Source organism: Schistocerca americana, chromosome X, assembly GCF_021461395.2.
Source record: "Schistocerca americana isolate TAMUIC-IGC-003095 chromosome X, iqSchAmer2.1, whole genome shotgun sequence".
In the NCBI taxonomy this organism is placed as follows: Eukaryota; Metazoa; Arthropoda; class Insecta; order Orthoptera; family Acrididae; genus Schistocerca; species Schistocerca americana.
The window spans coordinates 605923757-605943057 of NC_060130.1; the positions used below are offsets into that span (position 1 = coordinate 605923757).

The window sequence follows — 19301 nt, forward strand, 5'->3', positions numbered from 1 at the left end:
GATCTTTGCTTCACCTTTCAGATTTAGTTTTTCTGTAGTTCTTCCGAAGCACATACATAGAATCCTAGGTTTTTTTTTCAAAATGCGCATACGATTCATTGTTGTATCTTTATGCAATATGAGTTTGTGGTCCGTTTCTAACGACTTAGTCAACCACAAGAAGTTATACCTTGAAGTTCCTTCCTTACTTTCTATAATCTTACATTCTTGACTAATGAACATATCACAGTAATTTACAAGTCCCCAAAAAATCTATTTTGATCTTGACAGGTGGCAGAAAAATCAGTGTTTAGCTTTTGTTTATTGATGAAGCAGTGAAATATAAACAACCAAACTAAATTGGAATTGTGCAGCTCTTGTGATGATACGTTGTTTTAGAGATACGATTCATCGCACAATTCTGATAAGACGATCGTATGGAGTAACAAGTGGGTAGTATACTACAAAAAGTGTCCACAGCCTTTCAGACCTCCATCATATCAATATGGTCGTAGCATACCTTACAGCTTCGTCCATAATATTAGCTCGACACTAGAACATTGGAACAGGTGTGTACCTCTCTGCATCGGCGGTTCGAAGGCATCTACGAGGCTGGTTTGAAAAGTTCTCGGAACGAAATGAAAAAAAAGTACTTACATCACTGAAATTTTTTTCTATTTTTCAATGTAGTTTCGTTGTAGATTGATGCCCTTGGTCCAACGATGTTCCAGCGCCTTGATCCAATTTCGAAAATGAGTTCCCTCCAGGCCTGCAAAACAGTTGTCAACTCCGGCTATCAATTCTTCGTTTGAACTGAATCTTCGTCCACCAAGAAAAATTTTCAGTTTTGGGACGAGATGGAAGTCTGATGGAGCCATATCAGGTGAATAAGGCGGTTGTGACAACAATTCATACCATAGTTCGTGTAGTTTTATCATGGCGACGGCACATGTGTGCGGGCTCGCGGCACCAATCTTCCAGGTAATGTTTTCATTTCTAATTCTTTAGTTAAAATGTGATATACCGTTTCAGATGACATCTGGCAAACGTGATCAATTTTAGGCACTTTCAATTGGCGATCCATTCTGTGCGCTTTTGCAATGGTTTCTGGAGTAGTGACACATCTTGGCCAACCACTGCGCGGATCATCATCTAAGCTCTCCCGACCAAATTTTAATTTATTTGTCCACTTGGCAATAGTTGAATATGAAGGAGCAGAGTCCCCCAGTGTATTCTGGAAATAGGCCTGAATGTACTTTGCTGTCATACCTTTCTTTACGAAGTACTTAATCACGTCTAGAATCTCGATCTTTTCCATCTTCGTAAATCACTACACGGGAACAACAACAGCGCCACGTCACCGCCACAACTCTCTTCCAAGAGCACTGGCGTGACACATGTTTACAGGCAACAGTCCAATGAATATCACGTGAACAACTCGTTGCGCTAGCGCTGACCTCTCGTGGTGATTCTGAGAACTTTTCAAACCACCGTCGTATTTTGCGCTGCAAGGATGTCACGCATGCCACAGAGTCGGCTTCCACTGTCCACAATCCATAAACGCTTCAGACTGTAATAGGCATGCCTTTGCCAGTATGCTGACTAACAAAAAGCAATATTATACAATTATTTTTGCTCCTTCTAGAGCCAATCACAGTAATAAGTAACAGTTGTGTAACACATGTCAATCACTTTTCGACGTGAACAGAATGTCGTTCTGAGCAAAGTAATATTTTCATGCGAATCCTGATTCTATCTGTTCTGCAGTATTTGCCGCACAGCTGTCAGTCGCTACCGTGGCGACAGCAAAACAGACAGACTGAACTGGTGTGCGGCATGGAAGACAAACGCCGAGATTTTTTACTTATTCCACATCAATGAGACCACTTCACTTGGGATCTAGGGAATGGACATTAGCTTATCTTTCTTCTTTTTGTAAATATACCGGGTCTCTCTTAAAAATCGTCAATCCCATTTTCTCCAGTGTTTTGGCAGGTATCTGCGATTTCCGTTCTGCAATGTGTAGGTTCAATCGGCCTAAATAAATACTTTTTACCGTATGTTTCATATGACGCCTGGTGCCAAAGGGTAACGTTGGTTTGTTTCCTCTTACAGACAAAATTAGTTTTATAGAGAAATTTCCCTTGTACATACGATATAACGGTCCCAAATTAATCCAGTGCGATATTTGGTTTAGTGGTATGTATCAACAGGGACAGTAACACTCGAAGATTAACCGGTACCTCGTCAGCGACTTACAAAGGGACCACGCCTTCTCGTCGTCATTGATTTCGTCCAGATTTATGGTATTTATGGTATATGCAGGGCTTGGTCAGAAATAGAAGTGACAAAAGTGGGAGCTACAGATGTCAAGCGCTTGGAAAAAAATATAATTTTTGGCGTGGGCCGGGTGAGGAATGGGCCATTTTAGGTTAGCATAGCTCACAGGCAGAGGTTGGCGTAGCGGGTAGAGTACAGACTGTTAATTTGCGGATCGTAGGACCGAATTCTTATGTTTAATTTTTATTACTTTCAATTTTTACCTTACCTGCACTGCAAAAAAATAAGGATAATGCCCAATATATTGTTTTTATTAATAGTTTCATAAAAGGTATGAAAAGGAAAAGCAAGTAAAGTTTCTTACTGCAAATAAATTTCCAAGAAAGAGTTGTACTTGCAGTGTCTACAAGGACTCTGCAAATAACTTTCCAAGAAGAGATCGTAGTTAAAGCGAAAAAGACCTCGAATTCCGTTAATTTCATTTTAATCTTCTAGCAGCCCACGACAGATGCTCGCGACCAATGGGTTCCCGCTGCAGTAAACCCGACTCACCGTCCGTTTGGGATAACGGATACGAAAAACCTATTCACTTGTTAGCTGACAATCAAGTAACTTGAAGTTTTCGACAATATTGTGAGAACTCAGAGAATACTGCGAAAAATATCGAGGTGGCCCAAAATTTCTGATAGTACAAGTGAAAATACCGATGTGCATGGAACATTGGTAGAAGAAGAACAGAAGCCACACGTCGACAGCATATACAGCGGAGCGTCGAAGCAACGATTGAAAATGGGCCTGGATTATTGTTTATATCTATTGGCCGAAAACAATCTGATAACATCAGAATGTTTCAAGGTAATAACCGAAGAACACATTCAAACTGGACAAAAAAATACACAGAAAATAGTGGCAGATTTATCGGGGTATTCGTTTGTGTGCAACGATGAGTTGATTTGATCCAAAGAAGTTGACGAACCAGGGGAATATGAAGAAGTGGGGAGTGATTCTTCGTCAAACGACGATTACGCACCAGGCGAAAAAAATCAGGAGAGAAGATTTAAATTTCGGTCCACTTGATTACAAGGTAATTGTTGTTAATCTTGCAAAAACACAACCTAAGTGGAATTTGAAAAATATACAAATGAAGGGAGCATCTCGCTTTAAGCATGCGCGAGGTCTGAGAATTTGGGAAGAACACATTGAAAACGGTGGAAACCAGAAGAATAAATATAAGACATTTGATACCTGGATATACGAGTGCTCCGTAGAAGCGCAGACTTGTAACCAACAAGTTACCACAAGAAACTGTAGCAATAGACACTTGCTGTTGCTGGACACTCTCCAAATTTGGAATACAAATCCTTGGAAACAAGAGTGAGAGAGTTCAAATAAAAGAATGAGATAGGTTAAAGGAAAATTAAGGAACCTGTGTCCGGAAGAGAGACTGCCACTACTGAGGAAATACATGCTGTGGCAAAGACGTTTTGACTCCAGACTCGAGCTCTTATCCCCAATCACGACAAGGTTTGTTATCGACACCGATCAAACAGGTAAGTCGAAAATTCTCATTCGAGAACGTCAATCAAAGCACTCTTTTTATCGTCATCTATAATAAAATGTTTACATTCGTATGTCCTCTTTCCACGTTGCCATTACCAATTGATCCATAACCTAACCCTTGACTACCGAGGGGCAAAAGCAGTTCTCGTGCAACGACAGAACATGAACAAAGTAACCCAATCATATACAGCGCAATATGCTATAAACCTTTCTGGAAAATTATTGCCAACAGACTACGTATGCCTATAAGAAAGTACTGGGTGTTTAGGACCGAGGACTCTAAGCACAGTGGATAAGTACGCGGCAAAATATAGGAATGTCGTCCCTACTTCATTAATATATGTGAAACTTACAGCAGCATTATACAAAAAAAAAAATTTCTAGTAATGTCATGAAGCCCTACATACAAGATAACATTTCTTCCGTTAATTGATTCTTGGGCAGGGCAAACAAATTCATAATTATATGATGAGATTTTCCAAGATGAAGAAGGATTGCCACAGTGCAGTATTAAAGTGATTCCTGCAAAACGGGCTCCGTTGGCGCAACCCTGCAATGTCTATTTTATGTCTGGTAAAGAATTTCATCAGAAAGCTTCAAAACCGCTCTTATCTCACCGAGAGAGAAAAATAAATCACATCGCCAGAAGACGGCATCAAAATACCTTCCATTGTTCATCACCAACTATCCTCACCGATTGGTGAAATGATGCGTTACGCATGGTTTGTGCCAAACAGTGCAATGACAAGGAATCTTTTATGAAATTAAACCAAGTTCGTTTTTCTATAAAAACCTTAAAACAACCATGTAATCGTGAAAATGCGGCGTTTATATCGTGTGCGAGACGCAGAGAAGCGGCTGGCCGGCCGTGGTGGTCGAGTGGTTCTAGGCGCCACAGTCTGGAACCGCGCGACCGCTACGGTCCCAGGTTCGAATCCTGCCTCAGGCATGGATGTGTGTGATGTCCTTAGGTTAGTTAGGTTTAAATAGTTCTAAGTTCTAGGGGACTGATGACCTCAGAAGTTAAGTCCCATAGTGCTCAGAGCCATTTGAAACATTTTTGAACGCAGAGAAAATTACGTCGTCTCCTGCTTTACGATGAATATCACTCAAGCGCGTGTAAACCATCAACTGAAAACTAATAGAAGTATCTATTTTTATGTACAAAGTTCTCCTGCATAAGCAACAATCCTTTCCTCAAAATTTATTTTAAATCAAACATTTTCCTTTGTCTTTCCTTTTCATGCCTTTTATGAAGATATTAAAAAATACAGTACACTGAGTATAAATGCGGTTCATTTGCAGTTTAACTAACGTAAAAATCTAAAATAAATGAACAAATTCCGCAGAAGGACTCGATCCCACGACGCTCCGACTACCGTTCTGTTCTCTTACCGCTGTGCCAAGCGCCGCAGCTCACCTAAATGGCTCATGCCTCACACGACCCTCGCCAAAAATGCTATTTTTTTTTCTAAACGCTTGGCTAGATGGAGCTCACACTTCTACCACTTTCATTTCTGGCCAAGCCCCTCATAAACCATAAATTTGGACGAAATCGGTGATGACGAGTAGGCGCGGCCCCTTCTGAGTAGCGCTGGTGCAGCGAATTCTACGACTGTTACTGTCTCTGTTGATAAATTTAGTTAAAACGAATAACGGAGTAGACTTCTTTGGGACTGCTTTGTGGAATGGGCTCGTAAAATTCCGCTCTAAACATCATTTTGTTTGTAACGGGAAACAAACGAGTGCTTTCCGTCGACAACAGGCGTCGAACGAAAGACGTGTTGATCAGTATTTGTTTGAGTTAACTCAACTACACATAACAAAAACGGACTAGTAAATATCTGTTGAAGCACCGTAGAAAATTCACCTGTCGACCTTAGGAGAGACACACAGTACACTATACTTGTTTTATGACATGTTCTACACCCACGAGACTCTCCTCACTATGGCCCTACGGAACAAAAATTACACCTTATCTAACATTAGGATGGGAAATCAAGCTTGACCTCTCAACTGTTGAATCAAAATTTCTACAGGGCAATGTCGGTCCACATCCGGCGAGGAATAAACCTACCTTCGTCGAAGACCCTCGTGTACCACTGATTGCCTGACCTACACGTTGTGCTGCTGCCCATCGAACGAGTGTTCTGATATATTATTGGTCGAAGACTTATTCGTCGTGATTCTGTACTAGCCGTTCTTCATTCTTTGTAGAGAAGCATATACACAGCATGGGAGCATGGGAAATGATTTCTAGAAATATTCAGACCCTTTTTATTTTATAGCATGTCCACCAGAAACTCTGACTGAAACATGTGGGTCTTTAATATCTTACTAAATTCTGATATCTCATGTTCAGACAAAATATACAATTTTGCAACTCTTACCATCTGTGTATTGTCACGTACCTAAAGAGGAATGAAGTTTATTTAAGTCATATATATCAGTGCTGAAATTACTTTCCACGGATATCAGCATATTACTAATTTTTTCACATGCGCATTTTTGAACACTAATCTGTGCACAGAGGTGAACTTTGTTTCTGAGCATGAAAGCTGTTTAAAATAAGTTTATCGTTCCCTGTTTTTGTGTAGTTCGTTACGTCTTCAGTTTAATTGTGGAGATTTGTTTTTATTTGTGGGTAGTTAGTCTGGATAGGAGAGACGAGATAGTTCGACACGAAGAGATACAGAGAGCGAGACTGTAAGCGTACACACATGTGTGTGTGTGTGTGTGTGTGTGTGTGCGTGTGTGTATTTGTGTAGTACATCTGATAATATTATTGTGCTTATTTTTTACACTTATCTCGTAAATGGTCACCGATAATATATTTTTTCCATCACGTTTTGTAACCCTTTGCAGGGGATACTAGTGAATAATCTTAGAAGTGAAGTGAGTAGTCTGTCTACAGCGACTTGTCATTTTTCAGCTCACTTTAAAAGTTAAATATGGCGAGAACTTTAAAAATCTAAAATAGCGTTGGTGGGAAATTTAAAAATGCAAGATGATTGAAAAATAAAAAATCGGAAAACATGCAACTTGGCAAAAATAGCACAGTTGTGCTTTGTAACTCCTTCGCCTCTCCACCCCTCCCACCCCTCTCCAACAATCAGAGCCTAGTACTTTAGACCCTTGACCTGAAACAACCAAAACACAATGTAGTCGCCTCGGGCATGCTCAGTAGTGTGCTGCACATTTACGTAAAATACTTAAAATGTGCAGCTTGCAGTATTTGCGCACCTAAAAGTATTTAACAGTCCATTAAAATGAAACAGCTAATCACAAAGTTGCCACCTTAACTGTGCTCAGTGGTATCCAAATGCACTTATTTCTTTCACTTTGAACCATATTCACAGATATTTACCCAAAAAATTTACGTATAGTATGTAATTTGAGTATTTTTGACCATGTTCAAAAGTACACGAATGTTCAGAATGTTCGAAAATATTTATCCAAAATATTACATAAATAGTCGAACTTTCAATATTTACGCATCCTAAATGCTTTAGAATCATTAAAATGAAAGAACCAGCAGTGTTGTATACATCTTGGCTGTGCTCAAAAGTATGTGAACGCACTGAACTTTTGCGCCCTGTGAAAAATATTTCATCGAATAGTTATGTAAAGCAGAGTTACATACGAGCAGAGTTAAATTTCTGTACGTAGATGGCGTAACACACACCATCTAAATTGTTCTATAACGATTGTCAAGTGTCAAGTGCTGACAGAGCATTTTACTTGTTGCAAAAAATCTTACCTTGCTGACATCCAATGCATTTGACTCTCAGCTCGGTAAAATATGACATCCAAGATTCACTGCAAAGCACGCATGAGCACTATCGCTGGTCTAACTTACAGCTTAAGTTGCACTTCTCAGTTAGAGTTATCAAAAGTAAACAATAATATTCTCACTTCTGAATTCGTCGAAAACTAGTCTCTAAAACCGATATCAAACTCAGCCAAACATTGAAGTCACCCCATGCTACGATATTAGCTTCATCTTTCAGTTCAAAAGACGATGACACGGCGGTCGGATGGCCTCGATGGGCCACTTCTGGCCTGAAGGCGGAGTGCTGCTGTTGCTGCTTTCAGTTCAAAACGTTTGTGATCTTCTGTTGTCACATAGTGTAAACTACATGATACTTCAATGGACTGGGATACTGAACATTGGTATGGTATATGCTTATACAGTAGGTACAAGAAATTGGGGTTGCTGTGCTTTCAAAGACAGCAAACCGTTTTAGCGAGTCCATGCTGGGGTAGTAACTTTATTTTGCAGTACAAAACGTTTGGCATCTTCTGCTGAGAATGCCAAACTTTTCAGTGCAGTAGTAATACAGAGTCAAACAGCAAAGAATCGAGGGTTGGTATGCTTTCAACTGACTTTCAAAGTCAGTCAAATTTTCTCATGACCCCATGCTTGGGTATTAATTTTGTCTTGCAATACTAAACGTTTCCCTGTCTCTCTCTCTCTCTCTCTCTCTCTCTCTCTCTCTCACTCACACACACACACACACACAGACGCACTCTCTCTGTCTCTCTCTCTCTCTCTCTCTCTCTCTCACACACACACACACACACACACACACATTTCCGTCGAATTGATGCCTGAAAGGTAATTGTGAACTCTAAAATGAGAGTCCAAATGCTTTTTACATGTCTAAGCAAATGTGGCTACAAATAACACGCGTAATAGGCAGGTTAACTTCCTTGGAATATGAAATTAGTATACAAAATACAGTCCATAAATTGTTAAAAACTAACATTAGTCTATGCTATGTAATTTAATGAATTAGAAATCCATAATAGTCAAATATTACTTTCTCTTCAACTACTACTGTAAAAGTCTTCAAAATGCGAAATAAAGTCGACTGCTGCTTTATGATTTTCCGCATCTAAACTGTTCTGTGACGTTTATCAAGTGCTATAATGTTCCTTACAAGTGTGAAATGTCTACAAAAATACGTCGGCAAAAAAAAATGCAGTGTTTACAACAAGTTTCATGCACTCACACACACAAACACACATACACATACATATTTATTAAATTGGGATCTAAAACCCAGTAAATGGGTGAGTGTGTGAATGGGTAACAGGTCAAAAGGTAATGGAGAAATGGCTAAACAGGTAACAGGAAACAAGTAATGGGTGATAGGTACATGGTTCCACGGGAAAGTCGATAATAGGTAAATGGCTAATGGGTAAATGGGTAAATGTGTACATGGGTAAATGATAAATGGGTAAACAGGTGTTGGGTAAATGGGAATATGTAAGCAGGTAACAAGTAATGGGTAATAAGTAAACAGAAAAATGGCGAATGGTAAACAATAAATGATAATGGATCCAACACCCATTACCCATTACCCATTACCCATATACCTATTTACCTTTTACCCATTTATTCAGTACCCATTACCATTTACCCATCTACCAGTTACCCATTTACCAATTTACCCAGTACAAAGCAGTAGTTGATTTTATTTCACAGTTTGAAGTTTTGCAGAATAACAGTTGTAGTAAAACTCAACTTTGGAGAGAGAGAGAGAGAGAGAGAGAGACAGAGAAACATTTTGTACTGAAAGATAAAGTTAATATCCTACAATGGGGCGACCACGTTGTTTGACTGACATTGCAAGTGGACTGTTGAAAGCATAGCAGCTCTATAGGAACGTGCTTTACTACTCTACTGAAAAGTGTGGCATTGTCAGCAGAAAATGCAAATCATTTTGTACTGCGAGATAAAGTTAATACCCTTCTATGGAGTCACTATAATGTTTTGCTGAATTTGAAAAAATGGCAACCTTCTTCTGTTACCTATACGAATTTGTTATTACTAACCTTCAGTATCCTATTTTGTCGACGTGTCATGTAGTTTCCATTATGTGACAGCACAACATAACAAACCTTTTGAACTGCAAAATGATGCTAATACCTAGCATACGGTCACTATAATGTTTGACTGACTTTGATATCAAATTTAGAGACTGTGTTTTCGATGAATCAGGTATTATAATATTATTGTTTACTTTGGACATTAACATCGAGAAGTGCGCTTTAAGCTGTAAGATAGATCAGTAGTAGTGCCTGTGTATGTTCTGCAATGCAGCATGCAGAGATGGAGCATTGCTTTTTGTTGTTTCATTTTAGAAGTTGGAACACTGCAAGTTAGACTATTTAAGTAATTTTTTGAATAAATTCTTTTGAACATAGCAAAAAGGAATTTCAAAGAGCTTGGATACTTTTGAGCTCTGTCAAGATGGCTATATTGTGACTGCCTGTTTAATTTCAATACTGTAGAGTAATTTTAGGTGTGGAAATAATGCAAGCTACACCCTTTACATAATTTTTGGATAAATACTTTTGATTATGATGCAAAAATTCGGAGTTTTCAGATACTTTTGATCTCATCTAAGCTGGTGCCACTGTGATGGGCTATTTCATTTTAATGGACTGTGAAGTATTTGGTTCTGATGGAGGAGAGATGTGAGGAGGGTAGTGGGAGCTATTATAAAGCAGAACTGGGCTAGTTCCACCCTCTTCGATTTTTCATTTGTTTTTTAATTTCCTGGTATCTTGTATTATTAAATGAACCATCAATGGCAGCTTGGATTTTTAAATATCCCACCACCCACCACTTTGTCATCATACATTCAAGGGTACTGATGACAACAATGTTTTTGCATGCAGACAAAGGTCAAAGTATGATTGAACCACTATAGACATACAGCTGAAGTATAAGTGTCTTGGGTTTTTAATACTCAGTTCATCCTATACTTATTGAACCATACAAACTACATTGCACATTGCACCATCACTGTAACATCCTCATGAACGCTTAAGAGTGAGATGGGTAGTGTGCATAGAAGTTTTAAGATATTTTACCATTTCATCCACCACTATCTCATGAAATCTCCTGTTGCAGCAGACAATATGTCACCTGACGACAATATGTCTCATCAGAGACAAAGCCTAGCACGAAAGGATCACTCACTACGTTTTAAAAATGTCTGCACTACATACTCAATGATCCTAAGGTTCTCAATGCCGCACCTAAACTGCGTTTTCTATATGTGTTTTGTATCCACAGGAATAATTTATGCATCTTGCACATGTGAACTAGTTTGTTTTTTGTGTTACGACAAAAGCATGCACTGAACAAGGAATAGTTCTGTTGTCATGCTATATGTCAAACTGCTTCTTTTCATACTACGTTCATAATCACCCTTCATACCACAAGAGTATCATTAATTAACACTCATCACAGTCAAACCATTAGGTACAGGTACACGCTTGACTCACAGGACTGAGGAAAATATTAAAGTACATAGCATTGAACAAATATACAAATTGAGTAATAACGTTCATGAAGATATGAAAGACTATCTATAAAACATTAATGGGAATGTCAAACACACATTCGCTACATAATGCAGCTTATGTTGTAGAATATTGGTTAGAAAAATCCAGATCTCAGTGCTGCAAATACAAACATTTTTCAGCTGTGACAGACATGATCAGACAAACTGCACCACCTTTGACCCCGTTGAAAGTTTATTTCTCTCAATAGAAATAAAATAATTTCCTGCTCAGTCACTTGACTGAATTCATATAGGGACTTCCAGTAACACCACCTTGGTTTGCTGCCAGCTATGTTACGTGGGCTGCATGAAATCAGGCGAAATCTCACACCAGGCCCTCATACTTGGCGGGAGGCATCATTGTTCCAAGCACTTTTGCGTGCTCACCGTGTGCTCAGAACTGAAAAAGCGACGTGACGCGATCGACGGACATAGTAGAGGCACTGTCCAATACATCTGTGCAAAGCGTCATCTGATTTTGACTGTGGTTTCCATTTCGCACTCCATAGGACCTTAATTTCCGAATATCCCTCGTAAAAACCTGAAGTCGATCAGACAAGAACTTTTCGAGACGTTTGCTAACAACGTTTCCTGTTTATATATTACATGTAGGCTATATTTATACATTACATGTATTGTAAAAAAATTAGCCTATGTCTGTCCAAATGTTCATTAGAGTATCGTTTAAAAATCTGAGGCTTTTCGACATTCTTGGTATCAATATTGGCTTCAAATATTAATTATATATTTTCATATTATATATATTAAAAACACATACCCTGTGACCGTCCAAATGTTAATTACAGTAAAAGCTTTTCGAGTATTTTGTAAAATTTCCTTTATATATTGGAAACAATGTTAAACGAAGATTTGACTTTCTATAGTGCTGAAGACAACAGACATACTTCGTCTGTTCACAAAATTCCGTAACTTTGTCCATAAATTTTTTCTGCACTTGCTTTTTACTTATTCGGCATGGTCTCCTTCGAAATACTCTCCTCCACAATATGAAGATGCCATATTGTTAAAGGCTAACCGGCTGATGACCTTCTTCAGCGCGGATGCACACGAATTGCCGGAACTTTTACGGGGCTCGGTGGATTCTCTGCCGCGAGTAATGGGTATAATGGCAGGGGCACTGCGAATGTAGTGTGTGGACTATAAGTTGAGACTGTGGGTCTCACGGGGAGCACACCAGAGATAAATCCCGGCAGTCGCAGTGTCCTCTGTGCCCTTGGTGTCTCAGATGGAAAGAGCGTCTGCTATGTAAGCAGAAGATCCTGAGTTCGAATCCCAGTGGGGGCACACATTTTCAACTGTACCCGTTGGTTTATATCAACGCCTGTGAGCAGCAAATGTTATTGCTTTAATTGTAATTTCATTCTAGAGAGCTGCACGCTCACCAATAGCATCTGTTGTTTCAGAAATGTCCGGAAGAACAGATACCATCTTCATATCTTATAATAGTTTACACGACGAAACTTTGTCTCGAAACCTGGCAGAAAATTCAAATAGATTCTGGTCGTACGCAAAGTATGCTAGCGGCGAAACACACAGCCGCTAAGACAGATTTACTAAACACAACCATCTGAAATTCCTTCACCAAAGAAGACAAAGTAAATATTGCAGAACTCGAATCAAGAACAGCTGCCAACACGAGTAACATGGAAGTAGATATCTTGGTAGTAGTGATGCAACTTAAATCACTTAATGAAGCTAAGTTTTCCGGCCAGACTGAATACCAGTTAGGATCCTTTCAGAATATGCTGGTGCAATAGCTCCATACATAACAGTCATATACAACCGCTCGCTCGACGAAAGATGCGTACCCAAACTCTGGAAAGTTGCATATGTCATACCAATATTCAAGAAAGGCAGTAGGAGTAATACACTAAATTCCGGGTCCATATTGTTAACGTCTTATGTAGCAGGATTTTGGAACATTTACTGTGTTAGAACAATATGAGCTACCTCGAGGAAAACGATTTATTGACAAACAAATGGTTCAAATGGCTCTGAGCACTATGGGACTTAACTTCTGAGGTCATGAGTCCCCTAGAACATAGAACTACCTAAACCTAACTAAACTAAGGACATCACACACACCCATACCCGAGGCAGGATTCAAACCTGCGACCGTAGCGGTCGCGCGGTTCCAGACTGTAGCGCCTAGAACCGCTCGACCACCCCGGCCGGCTATTGACAAACAGCCAACAAGGATTCCGAAAATATCGTTCTTGTGAAACACAACTAGTTCTTCACTCACATGAGGTGTTGAGGGCTATCGACAAGGGATTTCAAACTGATTCTGTATTTCTAGATTTCCAGAAGGCTTTTGACACTGTATCACACAAGCAGCTTGTAGTGAAATTGCGTTTTTATGGAATGTCGTCTCAGTTATGTGACTGGATTCGAGATTTTCTGTCAGAGAGGTCATAGTTCATAGTAACCGACGGAAAGTCATCGAGTAAAACAAAAGTGATTTCTGGCGTTCCCTGAGGTAGTGTTACAGGCCCTCTGCTGTTACTTTTCTATATAAATCATTTAGGAGACAATCTGAGCAGCCTTCTTAGGTTTTTTGCAGATGATGCTGTCGTTTGTCGTCTAGTAAAGTCATCAGAAGATCGAAACAAATTGCAAAACGGTTTATAAGACATATCTGATTGATGTGAAAATTGGCATTTGACTCTAAATAATAAGGTCATCCATATGAGTGCTAAAAGGAGTCCGTTAAACATCGGTTACACGATAAATCAGTCAAATCTAAAGGCCGTAAATTCAACTAAATACCTAGGAATTACAATTACGAACAACTTAAATAGGAAGGAACACACAGAAAATGTTGGGGGGGGGGGGGGGGAAGGCAGACCAATGACTGCATTTTATTGGCAGGGCACTTAGAAAATGTAACAGATCTACTAAAGAGACTGCCTACACTACGCTTATCGTCCCCTTTTAGAATACCGCTGCGCGGTGTGGGATCCTTACCAGATAGGATTGACAGGGTACATCGAGAAAGTTCAAAGAAGGGCAGCTCGTTTCATATTAGTGTGAAATAGGCCAAAGTGTGTCACTGAAATTGTGCAGGATTTGGGGTGGAAATCATCAAAAAAAGATGCTTTTCGTTGCGGCGGAGTCTTTTCACGAAATTCCAATCACCAACTTTCTCCTCCAAATGTGAAAATACACTCCTGGAAATGGAAAAAAGAACACATTGACACCGGTGTGTCAGACCCACCATACTTGCACCGGACACTGCGAGAGGGCTGTACAAGCAATGATCACACGCACGGCACAGCGGACACACCAGGAACCGCGGTGTTGGCCGTCGAATGGCGCTAGCTGCGCAGCATTTGTGCACCGCCACCGTCAGTGTCAGCCAGTTTGCCGTAGCATACGGAGCTCCATCGCAGTCTTTAACACTGGTAGCATGCCGCGACAGCGCGGACGTGAACCGTATGTGCAATTGACGGACTTTGAGCGAGGGCGTATAGTGGGCATGCGGGAGGCCGGGTGGACGTACCGCCGAATTGCTCAACACGTGGGGCGTGAGGTCTCCACAGTGCATCGATGTTGTCGCCAGTGGTCGGCGGAAGGTGCACGTGCCCGTCGACCTGGGACCGGACCGCAGCGACGCACGGATGCACGCCAAGACCGTAGGATCCTACGCAGTGCCGTAGGGGACCGCACCGCCACTTCCCAGCAAATTAGGGACACTGTTGCTCCTGGAGTATCGGCGAGGACCATTCCCAACCGTCTCCATGAAGCTGGGCTACGGTCCCGCACACCGTTAGGCCGTCTTCCGCTCACGCCCCAACATCGTGCAGCCCGCCTCCAGTGGTGTCGCGACAGGCGTGAATGGAGGGACGAATGGAGACGTGTCGTCTTCAGCGATGAGAGTCGCTTCTGCCTTGGTGCCAATGATGGTCGTATGCGTGTTTGGCGCCGTGCAGGTGAGCGCCACAATCAGGACTGCATACGACCGAGGCACACAGGGCCAACACCCGGCATCATGGTGTGGGGAGCGATCTCCTACACTGGCCGTACACCACTGGTGATCGTCGAGGGGACACTGAATAGTGCACGGTACATCCAAACCGTCATCGAACCCATCGTTCTACCATTCCTAGACCGGCAAGGGAACTTGCTGTTCCAACAGGACAATGCACGTCCGCATGTATCCCGTGCCACCCAACGTGCTCTAGAAGGTGTAAGTCAACTACCCTGGCCACCAAGATCTCCGGATCTGTCCCCCATTGAGCATGTTTGGGACTGGATGAAGCGTCGTCTCACGCGGTCTGCACGTCCAGGACGAACGCTGGTCCAACTGAGGCGCCAGGTGGAAATGGCATGGCAAGCCGTTCCACAGGACTACATCCAGCATCTCTACGATCGTCTCCATGGGAGAATAGCAGCCTGCATTGCTGCGAAAGGTGGATATACACTGTACTAGTGCCGACATTGTGCATGCTCTGTTGCCTGTGTCTATGTGCCTGTGGTTCTGTCAGTGTGATCATGTGATGTATCTGACCCCAGGAATGTGTCAATAAAGTTTCCCCTTCCTGGGACAATGAATTCACGGTGTTCTTATTTCAATTTCCAGGAGTGTATTTTGTTGACACCGACCTACATAGACAGAAACGATCGTCATAACAAAATAAGGGAAATCAGAGGTCGGACGGAAAGATATTGGGGTTCGTTTTTTCCGCGCACTGTTCGAGATTGGAATAACAGAGAATTATTGTGAAGGTGGTTCGTGAACCCCCTGCCAGGCACTTAAGTGTGATTTGCAGAGTAGGGTATCCATGTAGATGTGCATGTAGATGCCATGAGTGAATTATGGAGAAGGTGGTGTTACGGTGTGCGAGTGCTTTTCGTGATGAGTGCGTGGTCCGTTATTGCGCTTAAGAAAATGCTAAATATTGGAGTGATATGAACACATTTTCCGGCATTGTGAACCGCGGGACAGTAGAGGAGCATTTGGGAGACGATGGTTGATTGTGTCAGCGTGACAATGCATGATGGACGTTATGAATCAGTATATGTAGGCTGGGAGGCGATTGTTTGCGGACATTCCTGAAATAGACTAACCTGGCCAGAGCTCCGATGTGGACCCAGCGGAAACCCCAGGATGAGTTTCAATGTCGACTTCGCTACAGAAGCTAGCGTCCAAAATCGCTACTTTCTCTGGTCTCGGCTCTTGAGGAAGTATAGTCTTCCATACATCCACAGATCTTCGGACACTTCATTGACAGTGTCCCTATCAGAGTTCAAGACGTTATAAAGGCGAAGGGTGGGTACACCCGTATAACGTCCACTAACAGTTGTCCAGATACTTTTGATGAGATAGTGTATGATCCGGTGCTACAGCGTGCTTCTCACTATGATTCTGCCATTCAGCCAATTCGTATTTTTGAAAGATGCAACTACGTCGATATCTGAGATGTACTTTTTTTACTCTTTGATTAACAGTATTCTTCAATGGACATTTATAACGTTAAAATTGTGTACCTGACCTGGATCTCAACCCGGAGAGCTGAGAATTACAGGGTCAAAGATATCTGGGATCGTGTCCCAGTCCGGCACACAATTTTAATTTGTTCCAGAAGTTCATCGAGTTGTAACTGTATAAAAATGTCATCAAACCAGTTGTTAAGCCGAATGTCCCGCTTTATCCTTTCTTCTATAGGTACTAGAGCTTTAACATAGTTTGAAAGGTACAGAGAGAAACGAGTGACAAGTAAAACCTTGACTCGGCCCCATGGTGTATGTAATGCTACTGAAAGCGCATAGCAGGTAAAAAATGGGGATCCTGTTTTGATTCCTGGTCCGACACACAAAACTGACTTGTTACAGATGTTGAATGTCATCATCTGCACAATATATCTCTGTATATTATTATCCCGCAAAGTGATTATGCCGCTTCTGAACAGCATGTTACGACACGCTCTAATTGTAATATATGTCCAGTTCACACACTTCTAAAGAACATGATTACAGTGACGAAATTAACTGAGAGGTTGTGGAAACCTGCTAAGCACCTGCGAGTGAAATAAGCTGTCACCGGCCGAGAAATATTACCCGATCACTTTCCCCACTCACACAAATTACACACCGCGTTAGTTAGCAAGCACAATAAATTCTTGATATATGTTTCGTATAATTGGACAATTTGTCTGGTCTGACTCCAAACTTTGCCACTAGTGACATGCCGACAGAAAAAATATGGAAACGTGGAACTCAGTTCTAGACAAATGCAGTATAGTTTTCTAAAGAAACTGGCGTCTGCTGTGTTGACAATATTTTCATCTAACTATGCCTCTGAGTCCATATTTTCTGAAATGAACATTAAAGACTCGTTAAGAAACTTTTTGTCAAATGATTCGAGTTTAGCTTGCATTATGCTAATACTTACAAAGTATGCAACTAATATAAATTATTTGGCATCGAATTTGCAACAGCGAAAATCACATTAATTTTTCTTGCATCTAGATAAATTAAAAATAATTATTTTATGATTTCTGTATAAAAGGCCTATTTCTCGTAGAAAATAAAGATTATTAATTTGGAAATATTTAGTTTTTTTTCATTAATCAGCAACGCAGAACTTCTATGCAGTATCAAAACTTAAAAAAGCATACATTCATACACTATCATAGGTATAAACATACATAAAAGAACACAAAAAAGGGTAATGTGCGGTATCATAATTTAGTTCTACGATTAGTTTGATGCCATGGCATGACCGTATTAAACATTTCTTTCGAAAAAATATCACGATGTACAAAGTTCCGCCATCCCTGGCCTAGAGTGTCCCATGCTTTTCCTGTCTGTCTTAAGCCGGCGGTGCAAAGTGGACACTCCAGGTATATGATATCGTCATACACTGAGTTGACAAAATTCATGAGATAGCGATATTCATTTATACAGATGGCGGTAGTATCACGTACACAAGGTATTAAAGTGCGATACATTAGAAGAGGTGTCATTTGTACGCAAAGTGACTTCATGTGAAAAGGTTTCCGTCATGACTATGGACACATGACGGGAAGTAGCAGACATTGAGCGCGGAATGGTATTTGGAGCTAGACACATGGGATATTCCACTTTGGAAATGATTAGAGAATAATATTCGAAGATTCAAAAACTCAAGTGCGCCCCGAGAATACCAAATTTCAGGTGTTACCTCTCACCACGGACAACGCAGTTGTCGACAGCCTTCACGAAACGACGGAGAGCAATGGCGCTGGCATAGAGTTGTCAGTGCTACCAAACAAGCAACACAGCATGAAATAACCGAGGAGATGAATATGCGACGGACGAAGAACGTATCCGTGAGGACAGTGTGGCGAAATTTGGTGTTTATGGGCTCTGGCAGCAGACGACCGACGCGATTGTCTTTGCTAACAGCACGACATTGCTTGCAGCACCTCTCCTGGGTTCGTGACCATATCGGTTGAACCAGAGACGATTGGAAAACCGTGGCCTAGTCAGATGATCCCCGATTTCATTTGGTAAGGGCTGATGGTAGAGTTCGAGTGTGGTGGAGAACCCACAAAACCATAGACCCAAGCCATCAACAGGGCACTGTGCAAGTTGGTGGTGCCTCCATAATGGGACAGGCTGTATTTGCGTGGAATTGATTGAGTCGTCCTCTAAAACTGAACCGATCATTGACTGGAAATGGTTATGTTCGGCTACCTGGAGACCATTTCATGTTCACATACAACGATGTCGTGTCACCGGGCCACAATTATTCGCAACTGGTTTGACGAACACGACGAATTATTCTAAGGAGCGATTTCACCACCCAAATCGCCCTACGTGAATCCCATCGAAAATTTGTGGGACACAATCGTGAGGTTAGTTAGTGCACAACATCCTTTACCGGCAACGGTTTCGCGGTCATGGACGGCTATAAAGGCCACATGGCTTTATATTTCTGCAGGGGACTCCCAACGACTTATTGAGTCCACGCCACGTCGAGTTGCTGCAATACGTCCGGCAGAGAGAGGACCGACACGATATTAGGAATATTCCCATGACTATTATCATCTAAGTGTATTAGAAGAACTCCCTCTGTCGTCATGGATTAACATCCGTCAGATGGAGCCCAGATCC

The 19301-nt window shown here is 41.3% G+C and overlaps 1 protein-coding gene across 1 annotated transcript in view; it reads left to right on the forward strand.

Moving 5' to 3' along the window:
• LOC124555576 (elongation of very long chain fatty acids protein 7-like) overlaps positions 1-19301 on the forward strand; it is a 127213-nt gene that overhangs the window by 88212 nt on the left and 19700 nt on the right. The window lies entirely within an intron of this gene.